General features: G+C 39.7%; 1 pseudogene; it reads left to right on the forward strand.

Annotated features, from left to right (window-relative positions):
* Positions 1-7,331: 7,331 nt before the first annotated feature.
* LOC140688658 (BCL2/adenovirus E1B 19 kDa protein-interacting protein 3-like) lies at positions 7,332-8,424 on the forward strand (annotated as a pseudogene).
* Positions 8,425-8,869: the final 445 nt, after the last annotated feature.

Below are 8,869 nucleotides of genomic sequence, written 5' to 3' on the forward strand. Positions count from 1 at the left end.
AGCTTTAGGAATTCCAGGTGCGAGAGGAAGGAACAAAGATGATCTCTTCTCCAGCAGCCTTGAAATGTGACAACTGCAAGGTAAAACATCTCCTCACAGCTAAGGCTGTCTGCCACTGAGTGTTAACCCTGGTACGTGAATACGCTAACGGGGTCCCCTTTTCCAACCATCCTAGCATCCTGGATGCTCCCTTCTGCTCTCCCAGATAGCCTTGGCCATGGCTATAAGGTAACATGGTGGTGCTCTGCTATGTGAAAAAGACAATCCTAGGGTCAGGAATTATAGAAAAACAAGTACACAGATATAGGTGAATATATAAATATACAGTACATTTCATATATCCAGTTAGTTAATAGGTGAGATACATCTTGAACATTTAATGGATAAATGGACTTTTCTGAAGAATTTGGATGGTTTTATGGCAGGAAGATGAACAAAGCAAAGCAAGGTCTATAAATACTGACTTGAGTCAAAGGAGACACAGACTCCACACAAGTGAAGTCTTCTTTGACTCCTAACTTCCCACTAAAAGTATAAATTACTTACATTAGAATATCAGGCTAAAAGCAGTAAGGCCTCTTACAAAAATGATTAAGAAAGTCTACATGCATTAGAGAACATGGAGTGGAAAAGAGCCGTTGGTTGCACAGTAGTCTTTCTCTTTGAATCTAAGCATGTAAACACTAAGCATGTAAAGACAACTTCTGTTTCATGTGAAGTTTTAATTTGTCCAACAATGACAAAGCAAAGACAAGCAATTGTACTGTTTAAAAAAATTACTTCAACAATTTAAGGTAGGTCAAGATGCTTTTGTTTGTCATCAGCATAGCCCAGGTCAGATCATAAATTACACACCTGGGAAATGAGCTTACTGAGGTTCCTTTTTTTTAAGGTCACGAAATCCACAGCCTCTGTAATCTGTACTTGTGTCTGTGTGCTGTTTGTGTAGCAGGCCCTTTACATTACCTTATATGTACTTTAGAAAGAAACTATACTTGAACTTTGCCTATGTGGTTAATTGCCCTGAAATTCCTGAAAGAAGAATCTTTATAAGAAGGCTCCATTTTCTTCTTGTAAAAACTCCATCAGGGACTGTGCCCAGCTACCTGGGTCCTGACATTCTGGCAGCTCTCCAGCCTACATCTTAGCAACATGGAGTGTCTCTAGGTTGGCAGACTCAGATAGCAGCTTCCTCCTCCACATGATGAGAATTTAGAAAATGTATGCCATTCCTGGTCAAAGTCTAGGATTTAGTTGGCTCTCAACAACTGATCAGTGAAAATAGTATCTCCTTAGTTTTTTAAAACTGTGAGAAATATCCAAAAACTGAAGTATCTTTCAAAGTAGTAATAGTGTGTATCTCTCTGTAGATGCACACATTAACAAGCATTCCAAGACACATATGTATACACACACTACACATGCACATGTAAGTAAAATAACACTTTTTCTAGGAAGTCAACAGCAGCTATTTTAGATATTAAACATAATAAAATCAAATATATGTAACTAGTCTGATAAAACTAAGTATATTTTAGCAAACATGTTCAGCCTTATTCTAATTGATTTACGTATGAATTTCCTATGTAAATTACCTCCACTCTAAGAAATTATTTAATGTGGTTAAAGAACATGTTTAAAAATGCTGATGGGAAATACAGAGAGAGAGATCTCTGCCAAAGGATTTGCATTTAAGATCACAAAACAATAAACAGGACTTTCATGAAACAGTCACAATATAATGTCGTTAAAGGGACTGTCAACAGAAGTTCAAAACTCAGTAAGTACTGTTCTCAAGTCCTTGTTCCCAGGTTAGTTTAACTTAACTTATAAGGAATGGTAAGCACTGTGTTGATCTGCTGAATCTATGACCAACATAAAAACATCTGACTTCTTTCGAACAAACCAAGGCAAGGGGAGAGGGTCATGTAGCGGTGTAGGTGATTAAGCTCTCTGATACTGAATTACTATAAGCTCCCTGCATACCTCATTTTATTTTATCCTTCTGTGTCTGCTTTCATGCTATTTTCTAAACCAAATGCCCTTGCCAGCTTCTTCACTTGGACAACTTCGAACCTTCAAGCAGCAGCTCAGATATTTTCTTTGAGAAATCCACAAACTTTTGCCATAGCAACAGGCATGGATTTCACATATAACCCTGAACACATTACACGGAGATGATCTATGTCAGGCCCCTTCTCCCTCACTGCAGGGTAAGCCTTCTGAGAACAGGGCCCACGACTCACTCCCGTTTGAAACTCCAGCACAGTGCCTGGTGTGTACAGGCATATGTAAAAAGAAATGAGTCATTATTTTTTTTCCAAAAGCACTTAGAAGATGCAGGCAATGTTTTAAGTGCTTTACCTGTATTAATCCATTTAATCCTCAAGGCAACCTCTTGAGATATGTACTATTATTATCATCATTCGTAAAATGAGCAAACTGAAGCAGAGTGAGGCTAAGAGACCTGCAGGTGACACAGCTAACAAGACTGAGACTAGAACCTACCCACCCATCACTGCTTCTCTTGAATGAAACATCAACCATTAACATCTAACCAATGGGAAACACGATCTGTTTTCATTTTCTCAGAGATCTTAATATCTGATCTAGGCTAACCTATGTTCTACCTAGTTTTCGAAGGAAGAAGTGAAAAGTCCCTCTCAAGTCAAACAATATCATTTACAAAAGCCACAGTAAGAAAATATTTCCATCACAGCATCCTTAAATATCTTATGATTTCTAATTTACCAAGGTAGATTTTCTTATGGGCAAGAAATTCACTTTAGAAATTTATTTAACACCCCATGAAAAATAATATGCTCTGCCTAGATATAACTGACTTTTAGAGATTAACATTTTTTGAGAAAGATTCAATAATTATTTATAAAAAGTGAGTGATACATGATAAATTCTTAACACATTGTTTAGCTATGCAAATAAAGCCAAAATATTTTGTGTAGGCCCCTACTGCCCAGGCTGTTAATGGCAGTGGACTTGGTAAATTTCAGAGAGCAAGCCTCAACTGACTCTGCAAGTCATGTTTCACACTGTGCACATCCTGTTTCCTGTCAACAGTGGCTATAATAGGCACATAAACTAAAATTTACGCCCTATTTAATCTGTAAATGTTCTGTGTCCTTAGCCCTTAGCAATGGAAATATGCCGGTATCTTTTTCTTATATAATCCCTCTTCTCCATCAGATTTGAGGAAACTTAAACCATCATGGAACTATAAACTGATAATATCATTTCTGCATTGTTAGGCTCCTGATAATCTTAAATCCAGATCAGAGATATTTTAAAGTAAATTCACAACACAGTCATCTGAACAGAAAAGCATATAGTGAATTATTCAATATATATTCCATTAAAAACAACTTTAAATGTATCATCGAAGTAAAGTTGGGGAACTAATTAAAATTTTAGGAGTCCTTGGCCAAATCTTAACTGAGAGATAAAAATTCTAAGAGCATTATCTAATAAAATGAATGGAACAAAGCGAATAGATTTATTTTTTTAGCCAAACCATACAATACTGGTTTTCAGATTACCAACCTAAATTTCCCACAGTCTCATTTTAGCCATTATTTTAGGTACATGATTTATTCTCCACATTATTTGGTTTTAATAATTCTCAATAAGCAAACAGGAAGTTTTTTTAAATGTTATGATTGTTTAAATTTTTTATTTCTCTTATTTTTTCTAATAAGTATTCTAGTATTAATATTATATTCTAGTATTTTTCTAGTAAATATTCCAGGTACTATTTAGTAGCTATACCAAAAATTCAAAGAAGAAACAGAAAAAATAAATGAAAGGTATGACAATAGACAAAGTACAATATTTATCTGTTATAACTGAATTTTATATATCTCACCAAATGCATTCATTTTATTTTTCTAAAAGTTATCACAGTGGTCTCTCCAGTATAGACAACTACTCAGTGAAATAATGTACTTCAGGCTTTAGGTAGAGAGTTTAATGTTATCATATATGTCTACAAAATATTCTTCACTTGTATGGAACTGCAGTTTATCTTAAGTAGGCATCCTATTTCTTCCAAGCCTAAATCAGAAGTAAAATTTGAATATGCATTTGGCTCAAGAGCTTTTAGAATTTGTTCTGAGAGACTGTGGGTTAAATTATCAATTATGTAATGAGCATATCTGAATTCTGTGAATTAAATGATTTCAAATTACATGTCTTATACTAGACAACTACTAGAGACAGGGATGAAAAATCAATTTATTTGCACATTCTGTTTCAGAATTTTCAATAATTTTTTCTTGTAGATTCTAGATTCTTGTTTTTTTTTAATGTCAAAATGTTTGGTAATTGTATTTTGCAGTGCTCTGAAATATTTTAACTAAAAATTGTGTTGTTAATGGAAATTGAGAAGATAAATTTGGGAGGTTTTTGACTTTTTAGGAAGTAGTTTGTAATCTGGGTTTACCATAGATTTCTGGAGTGCCAAGTTACCACAACAGGGACTGTGAACCTGATTATCTATGTGTATAAAGCCATGTACACAAAATAAACATGTAGAATATCATACACTTGTATGTTCCACTGTCAGAAACGTGTGTGTCATAATGGATAATGTTCATACATATTAAAAAGCATTAGTAGAGTCACAGTAGTTTCTGTTATGATATATTTCTCAATCAATGAATGCTCAAAGTATCACAATTCGCTTGGTGTAAAATTATATTGATATCAAAAAAAAACTGTTCAAAATACTTGGAAAACACTGTCTGGAAGGCTTGCTACTGATGGGAAAATTAGTTATATTTTCAGAGTGTTTACCATTCACTCTGTGACTTAGAGAATAACTTTAATATGTCATTATATTGAAAGAATCTTTTTTTTTTTAACCAGGAGTGAAGAGGTGAAGGACATGAATGGATTGTAGAGACCAAAAAGTCCTCTTCTTTCCACGTTTACATTTTTATTAGAGATCTGAACTCTAAAATTTAGGCATCAGAGAGACCACAGAAGACAACTGTAACAATGAAATATATGTGGACTCAAACCACATTTACTTTCAAAATTATATACTGCCACTGAACCTTTTCCCAGCATAAATGCGGATGCATAATGACTTTTGTTGTGGAGCTAAACATGATACAATGGCAAGAGATTTGTGCTTTTCCTCATAAAAGGACATCTGAGCCGGCAGAAATCTGCATGGGTGCATCAGGCTGACGGTGATGAACAAAGTACCGAGGCCCATGGGGTTCAATTCAGGACACTTCAGGACCACCTGGTCCCTGACTTGCTCATCACAGCACTGATTCTGCACAGAGGTGGTCAGAACGCCTCATGAGACCACATGATTCATGGCAAGTGTGAGTAATTCAGAGGAGATTTTAGGACTTGGAATAGAAGTCCCTGGGGGTGGGGTAGTTAGAAGATAAAGAATTTATTCTGGGGAAGACAGTAGAGGCTGTAAGTAACTATAACTTTGTTACTAAAAAGGTCCACACACTCAAGGTTAGAAAGGGCTAGTCATTTGATTTACATTTGAATTTGTTTTTCTTAATGGATTTATGAGGGAGAAAAAAAAACACAAAAGCAGCCAGCCCTAGTTTGGAAAGAAGAGACAACTCAGAGGGAGGTTAGCTGGTAACCGACGTAGCCTTCAGCCCCAGGTTCGATGCCCATTTTGTCAGGAGCCCAGTTCTGACAGTACAGTCCAGGTGGCTGGGCCCTAGAAGATGGACTTCTACAGTCACACTAAAGCTCATGTGCTCAAAACCAGGGCACTTCCTTCCTGTGTCTTCTGTCAAAAACACTTCTTTCTCAATGTCAAGGCAACTGAGGTACTCGAAAGACCAAGTTTGCTTGATGGGCACAAAAAAAGAGCAGAAGAATTAAGGGCCTGAAAGAATATTTCATCCCATCATGAAAAAAACGCCCTGAACCATCCCTGCTCAAAAATCTAACTTCCCAGTGAACCGAGTGCTAATGTGACTTGAAATATTCTTTCTCTTAGGTTCTTAGACAAGGCGGAAAGAAAATGTCAATTTCTCGTAATTAAATCGTTTTTATGAACTTCAGGTGAGCCACGTTTAAACATGAAACGAAAAAGCAGTTTAAAATACAAAGTATATAATTTATGTGTTTTATATATATATATATATATATATATATTACTTTTAGCTTTATTTCTGTGAATTCCTAGAATTTAAGAGTCTCCTGTCTTCATTAGGAATCTAATAAGCTATACTTTAAGTGGGTTTCTGAAGACAGTCTGTCCACCTGTCTGTCTCTCTCCTAGATACACAGGTTATTTGGATTAAGAGTTTCCTTTCAATGGAAACTCTTTCCATGTTTACATCAGCACCATATCCCAAACACAACTCATTTTAGCCATCTATACTCTAGTATTCAACAAAATAAAGCAAACCAGCCAACCTTTTCTGACAAATGCTTAGGCAAGGTGGGTATGAGGGTTGCCAGGTTCAAAGAGCAAAGTAAAACTGTGACCAAAGAAGCTTTGCATTAGGTCTGTTTCCCAAAGGTCGTTTCTGTCACCCGCTTCCTAAGAATGACTACATAGAGACCCATCATGGAAGGAAACTTGGAGTCACAGGTAATTGCTGATAAACATCAGCACGTACACTCATGACCACAGAGGAAATGTAAAAACATCACCAAAGCAACAGCTGTTTTTACCTTTTCAAAAAGAGTGGCGCGTGTGCTGAGACTCACTCAGGGCGGCGGGCTGAGGACGTGCCAGCCGCTGGGACCGACGCTCCGGCTTCCTCGGAGCTCCGGCTCCCGCTCCCGCCTCCAAGCACCTGCTGACCCCGACGTCGACCCGAACGCAGACGTCGACTCCTGCGCAGACTCCAACCCCTATGCAGGCCCCGGCCCCGACCCCGACGCAGACAGCGACCCTGACGTCGACCCAGACGCAGACCCTGACCCCGACGTCGACCCAGACTCAGACCCTGACCCCGACGTCGACCCGACGCAGACTCTGACCCCGACGTCGACCTGACGCAGACCCTGACCCCGTCGTTGACCCAAACGCAGACGTCGACTCCTGCGCAGACTCCAACCCCTATGCAGGCCCCGGCCCCGACCCCGACGCAGACAGCGACCCTGACGTCGACCCAGACGCAGACCCTGACCCCGACGTCGACCCAGACTCAGACCCTGACCCCGACGTCGACCCGACGCAGACTCTGACCCCGACGTCGACCTGACGCAGACCCTGACCCCGTCGTTGACCCAAACGCAGACGTCGACTCCTGCGCCGACTCCAACCCCTATGCAGACCCCGACCCCGACGCATATAGCGACCCCGACGCAGACCCTGACCCCGACGTCAACCCGACACAGGCGTCCACGCCGCCCTGCCCGCTGAAGCGCCGTGGCCCAGGTGTCACGTTGCGGAAAGAGACCCCGGGCTGCAGGAGGAGCGCCGGCGTGGCCCTCGGGCAGGATTACTCTTTGGGAACTGTGGGAAGGGGAGCACTGGTCCAGGCTGTTTCTATTTATGACGGAAACGTGGAAAAGCCCCTGCTGGATGCCCAGTTTGAATCCGGAGGGAGTCACTCGGAGGATTCGCACTTTGACCGTGCGCCTCGCACACAGACCCACCAGATGCTTACAGCGCTTCTGAAAGAGACTCACGTAGTATTGGAGGAGAAAAAAGCTCAGTCCAGGGAAGTTTATGTGGAGAGAAGGAAAGACATGCAAAGCATCTTGAAGAAATCAGACCAGATATGCAATTGGTCAAATCGCCCAGAAAAGGTCCCTGCCCCACCCAAGGAGTTCCTCTTCAAACACCCGAGGTGCCCCAGCATGCTCAGCATGAGGAACACGAGCATTACGAAGATGGGGACATTTTCTCTGCAGTTTCTAGCAGTTTTTTTTCTGCCTCTTCTGCTCTCACATCTGCTGTCCGTTGGATTCGGGATCTGTATCAGAAGGCGTCTGACAACATTCACCAGCACCTTTTGATGAAGAATTGAAGTTGGGCTTTTACATTTGGTGGGGATTTATACTGGAGTTTGCAACACAGCTTAGGGAAGAAGCTACTGTCATGGTCCTGGGGTGGCTGCACCACTTGTGTCATTTCTTCTGTAAATGCACATTCCTAATTAAGTTAAAATAAAAATGCGACACTAAAAAAAAAAAAAGTGATGTGAGTGAATATGGAGCATGTGGAGTTAGGAGGGAGTCTCATTACAGAAACACTCCAGGACTCTGTGTGAAATGTTCATGAAATTAAAAATAACAAAATTACTGGAAATTTCCAACAGAGATGCCTACAACTGTAATGTGTACTTAATCATCGCTGGCCACCTCTGATTTAGCCACTCATCTATAGTAAATGTGAACTATGTACACTGGAAGAAATATTAACATTTGTAACTGGATATTTTCAAGGAAATAATAAATATGTTTAAATTAAGATTTTAAGCCCCTGGATTTCTTGTTCCTTTATAAATTCTCATAATATGATAACATGGTTATCTTCTTTACCTGTGCCTTCACTCAAAAAACTTTGCTGACATCTTATTGATTTGCAGAGCAGAAGGAGCCAAGATGAAACAATATGGTCTTTCTCCATGAAGAGCTTTTATTCTGTAGAGGGGAAACTCACATTCAACTTCTCATACAATGAGACAGTGGGAGAGTCTAAATTTGTTTTTCCAGTGTCCTTGTTTGGATCTCCATGCTTGACTTTGTGCTTTGCTAAGTATCCCTGCTCATAGAATTTGTAAGTCACAATTCTTTCAGCTATTATCTACTTTTATTATACCAAAGCTTTGTGGTGTGGTGGTAAGGTAGGGGGAAAGAGGAACATTCTATGATCCTCTGATTAAATCTCAATCATTTGATGGGCCTG

This window comes from Vicugna pacos, chromosome 23 (genome assembly GCF_048564905.1).
Source record: "Vicugna pacos chromosome 23, VicPac4, whole genome shotgun sequence".
NCBI lineage: Eukaryota > Metazoa > Chordata > Mammalia > Artiodactyla > Camelidae > Vicugna > Vicugna pacos.